Consider the following 16,545-nt stretch of genomic DNA (forward strand, 5'->3'; position numbering starts at 1 on the left):
TTCTATGGGTTATGATAATATCTGAATAATGGGTCAGAAACTAATATATTTTATAGATGACGAATAAAACTTTGGAAAACGATATTGCTGCATGATCTCTAGAAAAATATTTTTCTTCCTGAGCTAACATTGGGCTTATTTGACCTCTACTCTAGGTAAACCAAGCAACTGCTGCTTGTTTTGTTTACTTTATGTCTGAATGTTCACAAACTATTGGACCATACACAGTTGAATGTAGTTTATCAGAAGATAAAAACTATGGAAAGTATACACGCGTCCTTTGGACAGCTTCAGAATCTCACCTGGGTCTAACATTCTCTGTAAGATCTACTGTCTGCACTCTGAGGACAGAGAAACTTGAGATTTGAGTTTAAGAGAAATGCAGAAGGAGATGCAGTTCTGTTTTGTAACGTATATGAAAAAGCCAGCCAGAATTTGGCTTTGAAGAGATGAAGATTTAAAGTTTTCATGCATGCTCATATTTTGTAAATAGAAAGCATTTTTGAGATTAATAATATATGCATAATTAATGTGCTGTTCTTAGAGATTAATTCTTTGGGTAAAAATACAAATGAAAGGTTACTACTACCTGTAAATGACATTGTTCCTGCTGAAAAATACAGAAGTTGAAAAAAGTGCTGTAAGAATCAAGAGTCTATAGATGTTAGAGGTGTTAGAGTGTATATAAACACTGAGTTTTACTTAGGACTGTGTTTTAAATACATGGCTTAGGGGCTGAAGCAGTATTTTTGCCATGTTCTGGAGGAATATAAGGACCAGCCCCAGCACCTGATGGACTCCACAGAAGACTTTCAATTGAATACATGGTCTTTTGGCCAGGCCCTTTGCTTTTGTCAGGCACAGACTTTTTTTTTTTTTTTCCTTTCTTTCTTTCTTTCTTTCTTCCCTCCCCCCCTCCCCCCTCCCCCCTTCCCTTTCCTCCCTGTGTTTTCTCTCTCTCCAGTCTAAGTGGATAAATCTTTGTCTAACGGGGCCGATATTCTGTTATTTTTAAGCTTCCCTGCAAATTACAAGGCTGAAATCATACAAATCCTTAAGATTGTCAGTGGGCCAAACTGAAACTATAAAATCAAAAGATTCTTACAGATACGGGCTTGCAGAAAAATGTGATCTATTTCATGCACACACACACACACACACACGCGCGCGCGCATGCGCACACACACACAGTGACTTCCTTTGAAGTCTACCTCTTTGTGTCAGTCTTTCATCTTTCCAGGAAGAAGTCTTTTAGTAAAGTTTCCACCATGGAGAATAGGGACTCTCGTTGGCTTATTATCATTCTTCTCAGCTGATACAAAGTTTTTTGGCTCGTGATAAGAAGTATATGTTTTAACAGATTCTGCAGCTGAAAACTACTTGATTATGTTAAGCTTTTCATTTATTTGTATTGCTGATTTCATTGACAAATTTTAACAGCATAGTTACTTATGAGTGTTTTATGAGTCTGGGGCTTTTTTGTTTCTTCTGTTGTCTCATAAAATGTAATGTCAGTAAATGATTAGTGTAGTATTTTCCATTAAAACCTCATTTTGCTATTTCTGGTGCTGTTTTATACTGGGAGTACAGTCTATAACTTGATTATTTGAGTATATTTTTGTTTAAAGATCAGCTTACTTGTGCCTTTTTTAGTTTCAGTTCTGTTACAGGTACCAGCTTTTCTACACTCATCCTTACAGATGTGATTTAGAGGACTTTTTAAAGAAGAAGGTAATAGAGATCAAAAGTTTCAATGTCTTGGTAGGAGAGAAGTGGTAAGTGCAAAGGCATAGTAGTTAAATTTAGATTAAATGCAAGCCAGACTGCTTCAGACAGTTCTTTTACATCTTAAACTATATCATTAGTGCATTTTTGGGGGGATGCAATACTGGTCTCAAAGCCAGTTAATTTTGTGAAAACTCCCAGCTGCAAGGGCTAGAAGACACTTTGACTTGAGCAGAATTAAAATTTTGCCCATGTGTGTGTTTGGGTGCGTTTGCGTTTAGGGAGAGTGTGTGTTCTATCAATGCCTCGACTTTGATTTAACTAACAAAACAACCTGTTTTATTGAATCAGGCCAATTGTCTGTCCAGGCTAGTAGTCTGTCTCTTGCAGTCTCTCATATGTTGCCAAGTGTTTGGCTGTTACTGAGTACTTCAAATCAGTGGAAGCAAACACAGCTATGGAAGGAACAGCCCTGCTCTCCCAGCTTGCCTACTTGCTCCTGTCTTGTACTAGTAGAATTGCATGATGAAGCAGATCAGAAGATTTTCTGGGTTAAAGACTAACCTGTGAACAGAAAAGATTATTTTACTATAGGCTAACACAGTGCTGTGCCAGCACAAAAAATTTGAATCCAAGCATAAGCAACTGAATAGAGAGTTTATAGTCCCTTGCAGCACTAACAAGGTCTTCATAAGATGTTTGTGGTATTGAAAAAGGGGGACATGTAGGTACAGACTAGATGTCCGTTTAAAGATTCATGGAAGAACTGAACATGATGCTTACTTGTGCATCGTTTGGATATGTAGCTAGCATCTGTGTGGAGTAACAGACAAATTAAGTGCATAGTACACACAGAAGAGAATATGCGATTAAACGTAGGTGAAGGAGGACCGTAGCTGAGACATAGGTTTAAAATCATGTTCCCATCTTCAGTCAGTCACCAAATTTTTCCTGGTTTGTGTCCAAGTTTACTGAAATGTTGCAATCCAACCTGAAACTGTCTACTAAGAGCTAGAATCAGTGCTTGTTAATGAAGAATCTTTAATTTTTTTCCAAATATATTTTCATCATTCCCTACGCAAGGATAGCAAATACTATCAGAGAAGGTGATGTGTCAATCTGATACTGTGTTCAGAGAATATTTTATGTCAAATTCTCAGTAAAACCTCAGCCCCAAAGATGATCGGTTGTTTAAGACCTTGGGTTATGGTTTAAGTTTTGAGGAGTGCTGCCTGGCTTCAGGAATTCAGAGGACATGATGGTGGCAATATGGATTTAGAAGGAAGCACACCAGAAATATAATGGAGATGTTGGAGGGGAAGGTGGGCAAATACTTGAAGGCTAACATCATTGACAAAGCAGAGTCAGCACAGCTGAAAAGTCTATATAAGTAGACGTAACCCCTTCCCAGGGTTCAGCTGTTTTAATAAAGATTTGGTTCGGTGAAGCACAGATGTGTGACCTTGGTTAGCTTTGCTGAAATAGTTATTGACCTGAAAGTATGTATGGTAAACCATATAATAAAAAAAAGATCAAAATAACTCCAAAAGTTACATTTTTTTCTGTTGTTATTTTTAAGATAGTAGTAGCAACTTGTGGACCCAAGAATAAAAATTATAAACCATGAGGGGGAAAAATGGAGAACTGGAAGATAGCAATTAAAAAACATTGAGTATCAGCCCATTCCAAGGAATAACGGGGGCCGGCATTGCTCCATCTGTCCTGTGACTGCTAAGCCAGCAGAGAATCATCACCTGCATCAGGGGCCAAGTGTCTTAATTCACAGTCTGGTAAGGTGTTAGTTCTGTCTGTGTGTTGATTACATCGTTAGCTGATACATAGTGGTTGTGTATCATACTGCTTGCAGAGTACATAGAGTATGGTGGAAGCTATTTTAATAAGTGATCCAGTAGCGGGGAGAGGATTTCTGGGAAAAGGGTGAAATATGCAAAGAGCCTTGAAGGTAAGGACTAGACTCAGTATCATTTCCCAGAAAACAAATGTGTATGCAGATGAAGGGATTTAGGAGTGCTGGTGATTTGGTCAGAGAGATGTGATAAGTAAATAATCATAGATGCTATATTTTTATATATATTAGAGGTGACCTGAGTGTTACGAAAGTTGGAAAAGTTAAAAGTGTTCTAGAGAACAACACGTAAGTGCACATCATTGTGCAAATGAGCAACCTCTAAATGCACGAGGCAAAGTATTGGGAAATGTAAAAGATGCCCTTTTAGTGTTCTTCTGAATGGAAACGGGAAAATGGAGTGGGACTTCATTCACCATGACTAGAAGCAGCAAGGTGAGTGCAGGACAGAACATCGGAAGGCTACTTTGAGTTTAACTTACTGGTGGGAACAGGAGGAGAGTCTGAAGAAACAGCTGAAATATGACAATTGGAGTCAATTCACTTTGCATCCTGGTTAGCAGTTTACATGTTGCATTCATTTTAAGATTTTCAAAGCTGCCTTCTTTTTGTAAGTGCTTTGACAGGTTTTCCTTTGCTGTAGATGAATTATTAATAGCAGTGTTCTAAAGCTTATGTCTTTCTGAGAAACAGTGATTTAATGTAAAAACACAACAGATTAAACTGTATGTACTTCTCCAGCAACATCTGCACATTTTTTTCTTCTGTCTACATTGCAAGTCCTGATTTGATACTTCGCAACTCTTGACTGACTTCCAGAAATCTTAATGTAAATTCTTCTAGATGTCATTGTTTCTGTTGTTGCAGCTTAGTAAAGTTGACTGATCATGAAGTTATTTTAAAAAACCCTCTAATCTGAGACAAGAAGGAATCTGTAGTATTAATGTTTAGCTAGTGTGGCTTCCCAATTTATTGCAAGTGGATCTAGTTCCTGGAAATTGTTGAGATGTAAAGTCTTGCTCAAAACTTATGCAGATTTTCTCTGCTGCTGTATTAGATTCTGGTTTTTGTGTCTCCTCAGTGTTGCTATTAGGATGTGATACTATCTTTACCAGCTTCTGATCACTGCTATTTGTATGGCTAGTGTTTCCTGTTCTGAGATTTCTACTTTTGTGTTCTGTCTTGCCAGAAGTGGCTACTTTCCTCTTACTGCTTGTCTGTAAGCAGCTGCAGTATTAGAGCTGCCTCTTCCGTATTTCTTTTCCCCTTTCTATGGAGGCTTGAATGTGTCTTTTTAAGAAAAAAAAAAGAAAAAAAAACCTTAAAGATTTGATACCTGTATTAAATGATGATTGAGTTAGAGTAAATTAGTGTTTAAGGCACTTCTTGACCTCTGTGGTGCATTTCCTGAGATTGATCAGGACTGATGTGAAATAAGTGCTTACCTTAGATTCAGCAACCAACCTATATGAATATTTTCAAGTAAAATTTAAGTTCATAAATAGATTCTAGACATTTGGGTCTGTGCTCTGTGTGGTGCTAAAAGCTCAAAACAAAATTTGAAAGTACGTTTGCTGCCTGAAGAATGTTGCTTGAATTTTGTTGACAGACTAGCCTCCTCTGGAATACAAAGCTTTCTGTGAAAAACTCTTACTCCCTTACATTTTCCAATGTTTCCTCAAAGTAAAGACTTCTGCTTGCTTCTCATTCTTTGGAAAAATTATTTGTTTAAAACTTTGCCTTAGACATCGTGCATCTGTTATTTACTGATGAAAACGGAGAAAACCCCCAACTTGAAACATCTTCCCTGTCTCCTCCCCCCCCCCAAAAAAAAAGAATTTCAAGTCATATTAAAAGAAAAAAACTTCAGTGCTTCTGTAATGTCTACAAGTATTTGTGACTTTTTCAAGCAGCCTTGCATAGCCGGGTAGCAGAAGCACTGTGTGCATGGAGGCAGGGGGCAGGAAGAAGGCAGCTTTGGAATACTCAGCAGAACTTTAATTTTTTGTTTGTCTTTAGTCTCCTTCCATCTGCAAAGTATTCCAGAGAGTCAGATTCAGATAAGGATGTAAAAAAAATCCAGGTACCACTTCAAGTCCTTTCCTTTCTTCAGAAGGAAGAAGTCATTCATCCACCTTTCTGCATTTTTCAATCAATGACTAGAATTTTATTGAACACTCAGCTGAGTTTTTACCAGTGCCTCATGGAACAAATACTTCTTTCCCTACAGCTATATCTCTTCTGTATTTGCTAGAATACAAGTGCCTTTGGATGCTTAACTGTCTCCATGTACAAAATTAGCAACGTGGGAGTGTAAATGTGTGCTTTTGACAAGTAAATAATTATATTATTTAAAATGAAGGTGGTGAGAGGGGGTAGCATGGAAAGATGTGCAGTAATGCACGATGTGCACAAAGCCAGGCGGTGGTGATGGTGTTGATATGGTCCTTGTGGTAAAAATAGATCTGCCTCATTTAATGTTGCTCATTAGATTGCCTGTACTATATAGTATTTCTGAATTTGGCATTAAGTATTTATAATATCCAGGAAGTAACAGGCTTCTCAGTGTGCTTGTTGCACCGGGAGAGTTAATTTTCTTGCTTCAAATAAGGAATGTGGAGAAATTATGATGAGGGCAGTCTTAATTGTAAAGGTAACAGTTGAACTCTGGCTTATAAAATGGTCCAGTAACATTTTTCTGCAAGTCTATATAGTGTACTCTGTATAGTACACTATATAGACTTGTTTTGTATGGGTTTGACACTAGAAATCACATTCTTCTGCTTCTCACCTCTTGCCTCTAGCGTATGGTTTCCATAGGCACATCTGTTGAGCACCAGGCTTAACTATTAATGGTTTTGGTTAATAACTGAAGAGTTTTAAAGAAGGTGTGATCTGAGAACAAACAGCAAGAAAATATGTAGCATCTGCCTGGCTAAAGTATTAAAATATGCTCTATTAAATGTCATATTAAAGCTGTGTCTTGTTTTGGACTTGAATTTTGAAGAGTATATTTATGGCAAAAAGTGTCTTGAAAAATCTCTTGTCTACGATCTTGTGTGGATTTTGTTGTGGCAAGCCTCAGGCTGTAGGTGGCATCATTGCTGCACACCAAAAGCAGTGCTGGGTTCACTCTTCCATTGCTACAACACCAAAGAGATTTGTTATCCTACAAGCTTTTGAAAGCATGCATTTGATGATAGGATTTGGTCTGATTGAGGCCCCCCCCCCTTAAAATCGAGTAGTAGAAGAAACAGGGAGAGAGGTGTTGGGGAAAAAAATGTTCTTTAAGTGTGTGGTGATGTTTTGAAATACGTTGGCTACACAGCCTGTTCTCTGTCATGGGGATAATAAAGACTGGGTCTGTTATTTCAGTTCCTAGTGAAAGTTGCATGTGACATGGAATTCCATAAAGAATTTCCCTATTTTCATCTTTGGGGTTTCTGTGATATTTCTGTGACATTGCTAATAAGGCTACTACAGCATGATACAGTTTTGGAGGATACTGAAATAGAAAGCATTTAAGATTTTGGTAGCTTAAATATCTAAATCTGCTTCTGCAACTTTTAAATGATCTTTGTCCTGCCAAAATAAAGGATGTTTGAAGGAAATTGAGTAGGTCTTCCCCTATACTAGGAGTGAATTCCTTCAGGGGAGGTGCATATGAGGTCCTTTGAGCCATGGTCTGAAATTGTGGGAGGGCAAAAACCTGAGCTAGGGTGTTAAAGCTGATGTTAGAGCTGATGAGTTTGATCAAGAATCAACAATATAAACAATCTAGTGCAAGTTTTTTATTGTTTTGTGTAATCTTATTTGAAGTGTTTCTAAGTTTTCCTGAGAGGAACAGCTGAAAGTCCTCCCCTTTCCTTTGGAAAAACATCTGTTTTCCACAGCAGAACAAACAAGTACCACACTTTGTTTATTTTGTTTTTGAAACTGAGTACTTGAAACATAAATTAGTGAACAGTTCTATAAAGGCAATCTTTCTATCACAGATATTCATTAAAATATATTTTTCACCTATGATAATATAGGTTAGAGCCCCACAAATACTAAGGCAAATGACCACATTTCCCAAATTACATTCCCAAAGTTCTAAGCCATGAGCACTCAGCTGGAGTGAGCTATAGCTATCGTGAGGTTGTGTGAACTGTGTCCAGTCATTTTATATATATGTATATATGAAAATGATAAGTTTTATTACAGAATGTAAATAGAATATTTTTTGTAAAATAAATTATTCTTTCAACCTACAAAGAAGTATTTGTGGATGATAAGAATCCTGGCTATTCAGGGCCACTTAAACTGAGGAAAAAGTGGAAATCTGTTATAACTTGCACCATGCACATAAATTGATAAAGTGCTTCAGAGTTGTTGATGTTTATTTGTAAAATCTAGAGTGGAATAAATCAGATGAAGAAATGAAAGCACAGAAGGTGATACAAAGAATTCTGGAGTCCCAGGATCCCTCCTGGCCTTATGTGGGAGTTTCCCGTAGGAGATACAGTATAGTGCTCTGACTTTATTTTGTTTTTGACTTTTGCTTTGTTTTTTCTTATTATGGTGGTCTTACTAATTAAAAATGTAAGTAAATAAAAACAGACAGCTTTGTAAAATAATATTCTATATTTAATTGTTTGGCTGCTCCTGGTGTGTATTTAAACCTTGAATAGTGTCAAGAGTAGGTATGAGATGAAAATGAGTTGGATTGAACTTGATGTGACAGCTAAGTTGGAGACAGTGGTAGAAACAATGGTATAATGCAAATTGGCCTGCACATCTTTCCTTTTGTTTCCTCCCTCACTTAGTTACCTTCTGGATCTGAAGCCAGATATGGTAAAAATTAAAACTCTCAGTGACTTTGCTGAGGATCTTTATTTACAATTATATTGAGATTGTAGGCCGTAGACTGTATGTCTACTTTATGTCTATATAAAGACATACTATGTAAGACTATATGTCTTTACTCAGTACTGCTGGCTGCATTTGGGCCTCTGGACAGGTCTGGGATCCACAAAGAATCACTTTTCTGACCATTGGCTGGGCGTAGTGCTGGTTATAGGGGTTTATCTTTGCAGGTCAGGATCCTTCTTTCAGCTCTGTCAGGTAGCAGCATCCTCCAGCATGCCTGGCCGAGAAGCGAATTTAATCATAATTTTGGAGAAAGCCTAAACCAAGAATGTTTTGCTTGTACATCTATACTCTACTCTTGCACACTGTTGTTCCTCTGTGCCTTGTCCTAGAGACATCCCTCTTCCCCTGGATTCTTGTTCACGTTCTGTGTCCAGGCTCTGCATGAGGCTGGCCGCCTCCCTGCACCTCCGTTTGCAGAAAAGGATGAGACTGATTGTTACCTTCAGGATGAACTGTGAATGAGATGATTCCTGCAGGAGCAAGTAAGCATACAACTTCAAGCCTTTATAGGAGAAAAAGAAACTAAGTTTAAAACAAACAAAAATAAGTTTTTCTGTTTGGCCATGTGAGGCCTCCTTTTCCAAAGTGCAGTATGGTGAGATAGCCACTTCTCAGTAATTTGGGTAATCTCACTATTTCTAAGGTGGCACCAGCTAGAAGCTGTTTCTAAGGCTCAGCTAGATCTGCAGAGTGTTAGCCAAGTAGCAATAAAATCTGACTGAGGTTCTGTGGAAGTAAAGGAAATCCAAAGGAAAGAAGGACTTGAGAATTAGTAGGCTAGAAGCAGAGCCAAGAACGAGTTCAAGGGGTATAAAGGAACCATTAAGTTCGGCTCTGAAAAGTGTATGCCTGTTAAAAACTAGAGAAAAATGGTGTAGTACAGGAAGGTAGGACATTTGATGGGGCAGGCTGATGGTGGTGATGGTGGAATTTTTGTGACCAAATACAAAGAAAAGGCAGAGGAATTTGCTGAATTTATTCAGCTATTTTGAATGAAAATAATAGTCACCTGAAAAATGAGAGAAAACACTATATTTTAAGGAACATACCATGGAAATGCTATTTTTTGTGGTATTTTTTTACTCCACAATAAAATTCTGTAGTTTTGAGATTAAAAAGTATCAAGAAAATCATCAATTACAGCTGTAAAGAGGATCCAAAATATAGTTGGCAAAAAAGGAAGCTCTAATCCTACCTATTTGTTGCTGGGCAAATTTAGATTGGATGTTTTTGGAAGGCAATGTTATTTAACTTTGTCATAATTGGTTGTTTTGTGCAAATGGTAATGGACAGTACTGTTTTGCTTCTATTACTTCTGCAGTAGCCATCTTATCACTTCATGTTTTTTCTCCCCCCTATCCTTTAGCAACTATAAATGCTACTAGAGTTTTGTTCCTAGAAGCTGTGCTGTAGTTAGTGGTATCTGCTTCATTTATGTCTGACAGATTACCTTGAGCTATTGAGAAACAGCTTCTGAATAAAATACAGGAAACCTTATGCCAAATGTTCTTATTTTTACTCATCTGTGCAAAATATCTATGCTTATTCTAGGAAATGTAAGATGACTGTTTCTTAGGGGTTGTATTTATGTTGTTGTAGGCTGTTAGTACTACTATCTTGGTGGTTCTAACATGTAAATCAACCCGATAAAACACTTTAACTCCACCTGAGAGCACAGTTAAATTATGTACTCTAATACTAACTGTACACTGGGTAAATAGATCCAATGTACTATTTACACTGTATATATGTTTGTATACACATATATACCATATGCCTAGTAAAACTGGTATTTGACCAGATGGAGTGTAAACTACTAAAATCATTGTGGCTATATTCCTAATTTTTAAGTGACTGGGGGCTTTTCATTGATTTTTTTTTCCCTCCACCCTCCGTTAGCTGCAAAAGCACTTTCTATATAAAATGCATAATGAAATTTAAAATTATTTGATTTCAAAAGCTATGTGTAAATTAAATGATGCTTCTTTGATCATGTATATGGGACTTGATGTCAGATAAAATGGTGATTTGTGAGAATGGAATCCGACATAAAGAGCTCAGTTTTGTTGCGAGGGTACTCAAAATTATTTTTTCAGCTGCTCTGAATTCTTTGCTCCTTTTTGGAAAGTCTCTTCAGTCTAAAAATTAGTCACGGGAAGCTCTGGGAGTGCCATTTTACTAGTTTTCCTCTCAAACTCCCATTCAGTCATTGTCGTAAGTATACAGTTGGTACATTTGTCTTCCAGTTCCTTTCTTCTACATGGCTGATGCTCACATTACCAGTATAGCAAAAGAAAACCCCTTGGGCATTTTAATTTTTCCTCTTTTTATAGGCTACTGAACTCAGATGAAAAATTTGGGGAAGCTTTGATAAGTTATCTACCCAGAGGTGTTTTCCTTGCATGATCTTTCCTTTCAGGATCAGAATACAACATTTTGATAGGCTGAATTCTAAAGTATGAATCCACAGCTATAACTCTTACTGTAGATGTGCAATTTAGTGCAGTTTTATGATGGTGGGGGTTGTTTGTTTTTTTAAAAAAAGCTTTTGGGGTTTAATTCTTGTTTAAGACTGTCCTTGTCCAGACTGGATTCTGCCTTGAGGACAAGGTTCATCAGCCTTTATATTGCCTGATTTTGCTCTGAAGAGGTGAGGTAGATTTTCTCAACCTTCCTGTTCCTTGTGATGAATAAAATAAGGAAGAAGTGACCAACAAAAGGCATTTTATTAGAAATAACGGGGTCCCTAAAAGATAAAAATGAGTCAACTTAGATCACAGCCCTGTTGAGCATAGGACTAGGCTCGTTGCATCACATGGGACATCCTTTGGAACCTGCAACCTAGCGCAGGAATGGGGGTGAGATGGTTAAGTTCTGTAACAATTAACTATAGTGCACTGGTTGCTTGACACTAAGCAGTGTAAATCATTATGCCTGATGTACTGAAGCCTTTTTGGTGCAAGCAAGTGACTAGGTCAGTGATGCACCTCTGCAGTGTTCATCTGTGAGCAAACATGCCATCTGCTAAGACTATAAATCATATCAATAGTTATTTTAATTAATCTGTTTAACAATAGGCATTGAAGTGTAATTATTCCTTAAGAACTATGTGGCCATTCTCTGGCAAAAGTGTTTTTTTGGATATTAATCAACTTTCATTTCTGAAGTAATGCGTATTCTTCTAGATGGAGAAACTGGGGTGGGGAGAGGAGTTTTTTTTTTTTTTTTTTTTTTTTTTTTTTTTTTTTTGGTCCAGCACAGTAGGGTTGGAATTCATACTTTGTTCATACAGTATTCAACAGGAAGGACCTTAAGCTGTAATTGGAAGTGAGAATACTGTCATGTTACAACATCTGATGATAAAAAATTCTGCAAAACATCAAAACTGTCTGCTGTCTGTAGCATACTTCATAGGAAGGGGAAGCAAAGAAAGGGGAGGCTCTTTGCAGAAGATTTTGGCTGATGCTTCTCTAGTGACACCTCGTGGGATGTTTTGCAGAATTTTATAACTCTTTTGCAACTTATTTTTGAGGAAGAAATAAACTCAAAGGCTTACTTGGCAAAGAAGTTATTCAGATAATCCATATGGAATATGATTGAACTTGTCCAGCAGTCTAGAGCTTTTCGGGACTGTCTTCGTAATTTGTAGTTAGTAGGATGAAATATACAACATCAAAGGTGCTATTGGGCAGCTAAGGATAGCAGAGAACTGAAAGGTGGCACATCTGTTGACAGATTGTATAATGACTATTGGATTCTCCTTCAGTACAATTTTTAGAATTACTCCATTGTGAGCCAGATCTTCAGGTTTAAAATTGAGATTTCAGAATGGATAGATCAAAGCAAATTGATTGAATGAGTTAATCAAATGAGCTAAGCAGAATTCAAAAAATTCTTAGGATTTTCATCACTGTGCAAATTCTATTTCTTTCTGCTACAATTCAGTAGTATTGGACAATTTATCCTAGTCTCAACCAGTTTTATTGTTATGGTCAGGCTCCACTATTGTCTGTTGGAATAATTCATGCTCTTATATCCAGCATAAAGTCTCTTTTCACACCTTTTTAATTAGTATGCTGGAATGAGACAGCAATACAAACTTACCTTCTGATAAAAACAACCATGATGTATTTCCATGTTGCTTTCTTTTTCTAACCCTTTTCAGCTAAAGTCTGCTGCTACCTACTCTAAACATCCTTACACTGTATTAAAATGACTTCTCCATTTTCCTAAATGCACAATTATTTGGATAGGTCAGAAAGTCCATGTTTATTTCTGCAGTCCAGAAATTGATTTGAATTGCCTTGGTATGATTGCCCAGTTAATTATAAGCTCCAACATCTACTTGTACAGATATCAGGTGACTTGCTTGTATTTTAGATTTCTTTTCTTGTAGCTGGTTCATCTAATGGTCTTGTCAGAACCCTCCCTTCTATGAGTGTGTTGGATTCATTGTGCTGTAGGAAATGTTTTGCTGTTGCTACAGAGGCAGGTTGAGTGGAGACCTTGTAGCTTGATAAATATGATTTTTACTGTTACTAGTAATACTTTGTATTGGCCTCACAACCCAGGGTCTTAGCACTTGTCTGGTTGGCATCAAGCCAGTCTTCAGAATTCATCTGGGAACCAAGGAAGGGAAGGCAGACTGTGTCAGGGAAACATAACCCAAAGGGACCCCCAACACCAATATTAAACACCTTCCAGCAAAGAACTATGGAAGCCACCAATGTGCTGCAACATCCCCTTCCCCTCCTCTCCCAGAGGAAGACTACTGCTGTTGCCCTCAGGATGTAAAGGGACACTGGAGGGGTGAGTGTAACACCAGAGAAAAAGGGTAGGTACTAGGAAGTTTGTATATTCAAAACTTAAGTTCTAAACAGTAGGAGTAATTGGGCTGATAGTAATAACTTGTATTTTGATTAGACTCGTAAGACTTTAATTAGATTAACAATACATTCTTAGCTCCATGTAAGGTGTGTTCTCTGTTGCCTTTTGTAACATTTTCAGTGCAACAACCTTTTGCTGAGGACAGTGATCAGTGGGCTGTGCAGAACAAGTACCAAGTGCAGCATCTTCTAGGCCAGAGAAACAGACCAACCTCTCAGGGAGACTTCTGCAGAGCTGCTGGGATATTATTACTAAATGAGCAAGAAAAACCTTTTTCCCCACTTCATGGATAGTCTTGAAATTCTGACTTTACTGTGGTAAGTTTAAATTCTGTTAGGATTGCTTGATTAGCTTAAGCTAGAGGACCCAGATGAAGAGTGTGGGATACAGAACTCAAGTAAACATAAATGAGAGAAAAGTGACCAGGAAGGCAATTTCTTCAAACTTGTGGCTTTTCAATGAAAAATCAGACAAGAGGAAGTTTTTTCTCTGCTATAAAAAAAGCTATAGTTTTTATAGCTGGTGAGTACTTACTGAATTTTACATTCAAAGTTTAAACTTCAGATTGCCTTATTTTTACTATGAAGTTCAAAAGTTTATGCATCAAAAGATAGAAATGAGAGTTAAGAGCAAGGCTTTTTTTCTTTTTCTTTCTTTTCTTTTTTCAACTTTTTGAGAATTTTCCATTTGTTTTCCTGGATTTTTATACCAATAGTGTATGCAATACTTCTTACAGAAGAGCCATAGGTACTCTGGAAGTGGAAGCTCTGTAAACAGCCTCCTGCCTTTTGATTTTTTGTCACAGATTTACTTTATTTTATTCCCCCCTCCCCCCAGAGTAGCAAGGTGCGAGGAAGCTAAAAGGATAAAATGATTAGAAGCAGCATTGCTTCAGCTAGTAACTGTTCCTTTGATGATGTACTGTCAGCAAAAAGAGACTGAAGTAATGCACCTGAGATAAGCAGGTCCTGTAGGCTATCACTCAAGCTCATATTTTTCCTTTGAAACATTAAGTACAATGCAGAACTCTCTCTCTCCCCCCCCCCTTCCCCCCCCCTCTCCCCCCCTCTCTCCCCCCCCCACATATGTGTGTGTATGTATATACATATATATAAGTAGAGGAAGACATATTTGACTGCTCAAAGTACTTGGCTTGTTTTCTCAACTTTAAAGAGCAATTTTTCTTTTTTTCTGTTTTCTACGGCACCACGTAAGACAGTACCTTCCTCTTCACTTCTTAAGCCAGGAACTCTAGTAATCTAGTAGCTTTTAAAATGACAAGTATCATCATTTTACCTTCATTGACTGTGTGCCACTCTATTTTTTTCCAGCTCTTGAAGACTACTAGTCGTCTTAAATCTGTAAGAAGACCAAAGGTTAAAAGCTGTCTTTTTCTTCAGCAGGTCATGCAAGTACCCGTGAAAAACGAGCCACATGCTTGATTTCTCTAACGAAGTAGTGAGCTTTACCTTTCAGTTCAGTGGGTTCCAGGCCATGCTGTAGATGCAGGATAGATGCAAGGTAGGAGAAGAGGACTGGAAAAAAACATTCCAAAAGGAGATGAAAATCCAAATGTGCATAAGGGATGAAGCAAGCTGGAAGCAGGAAGAACAAGGCAAGTAAAACCAGCTGTCATTCATCTTTTGCAGACAAAATCAAAATGGAAACATAATGGGATATTTAGCATCTACTGGTGTGATTCAGGACATATCCCTAAGTGAATAATTCAGCATAGTGTACCATTCCTAATGTAGCTGCTGAATATATGTTTCTGTACCCAGATGCAGACCTGAGCCTGTGCTAACTTGGCATGTATGACTTGTTCCACTGAAGTCAACAGGACTTACTGCATGCTGATAGTTGAGAAAATTATTCCATAGCAAATTGTTCCAAGTTGTTCTTAAGCAAGTCTGATTTCCAGCAGTTTGCCTATTTACAGATGATTCTCATGTCAGTTCTCATAAAGAAGCTTATATGTCAGGGAAAGGCTTCTAGTCTGGCATGATCTCTGCTGTATGTTTAGACACCACAGCAAAAAAGTACTGCAGAAAAAACTTCAGGAGTTACAATCCCAGCACAACTTGCAATTTTTTTTTATATGACTGAATAATTTTAGCTAGTGACAGTGGGCTTGCAGGGAAGTGTTAGTATTAGATTGGAAAAGAATAACCAAGAGCAGGGGTGATAATGCAGGATACATTGAAGTAGATAGACTAGTTGAGGAATGCAAAATGTTGCCTGGAATGCAGGCAGGCAAGTATTCAAGCCATGGATGTGATCAGAGTACAACACGAAAATGCCTTTTTACTTGAGAGAGGTAGGGCAGTTGCTGTCTTTATCTGGATCATATGATGTAGCAAAATTGTAGTGATGGTTAGGATCTTTTAAACAGAATATTTTACAGAAAAATGCTGACTTGCTGATACTGTAACTAGTCAATTGTTCTAGTCAACTAGTCAAATCTCTTCCCATGAAGAAAGTTCTTTTTCCTGGTCTAATTAGGAATGAAGGAGGACTGGACCAGCCCTGCAGGGGCTGCTCAAAGAGCGGCGGTAAAGACTTGCTCAAAGAGCTTGCTGTTTCCAAGACTTGCTCCATGATTTCACCAAGTGGTTGAGGTAAAAATGCAACTAGGGCAGCAATAAATTCAATGAGGCTGTTACTCCCTCAGATATGCCTCCCCTCCTGCTTGAGAGTAAGAAGGACAGGGGAAGCAAGTAGGCAGCAAGTTCCAGTATCCCAGTGTATCTTATCTTGAGTAGAAGTGCAAGATCTACTTGTTTTTTTCCTTATAAGTGGGAGACTGAGTACTTGCCCAGTGAGTGTGAAGAATGGCAAAGGAAAGACTAGCAGTCCTTTGAACTAGAGCGCCCTAAGCGTGTGGCTGTTGGCTGATCTAAGTTGTTATGTCCTACTTCTTTGCTGCTGGCCACAGTATTTGTCCTGTTTTCATTTTCTCCAAAAATTTAATTCAGGACACAGAAGAACTTCTGTTGTAACTCTCAGGTTTCTGTGTAAGAGTCTGGTTTTAATGAATCATTGTTTTGCAAAGGATTGTTCTTTAGAAAATTTCTGACAAACCTTATTGCTAGGCTTGCAGATAAGGAGAGACTGTAACATGGGAGAGAAAGAAAAGCATAAAAGCATAAGTA

Source organism: Rhea pennata, chromosome 4, assembly GCF_028389875.1.
Source record: "Rhea pennata isolate bPtePen1 chromosome 4, bPtePen1.pri, whole genome shotgun sequence".
NCBI classification, from domain to species: domain Eukaryota; kingdom Metazoa; phylum Chordata; class Aves; order Rheiformes; family Rheidae; genus Rhea; species Rhea pennata.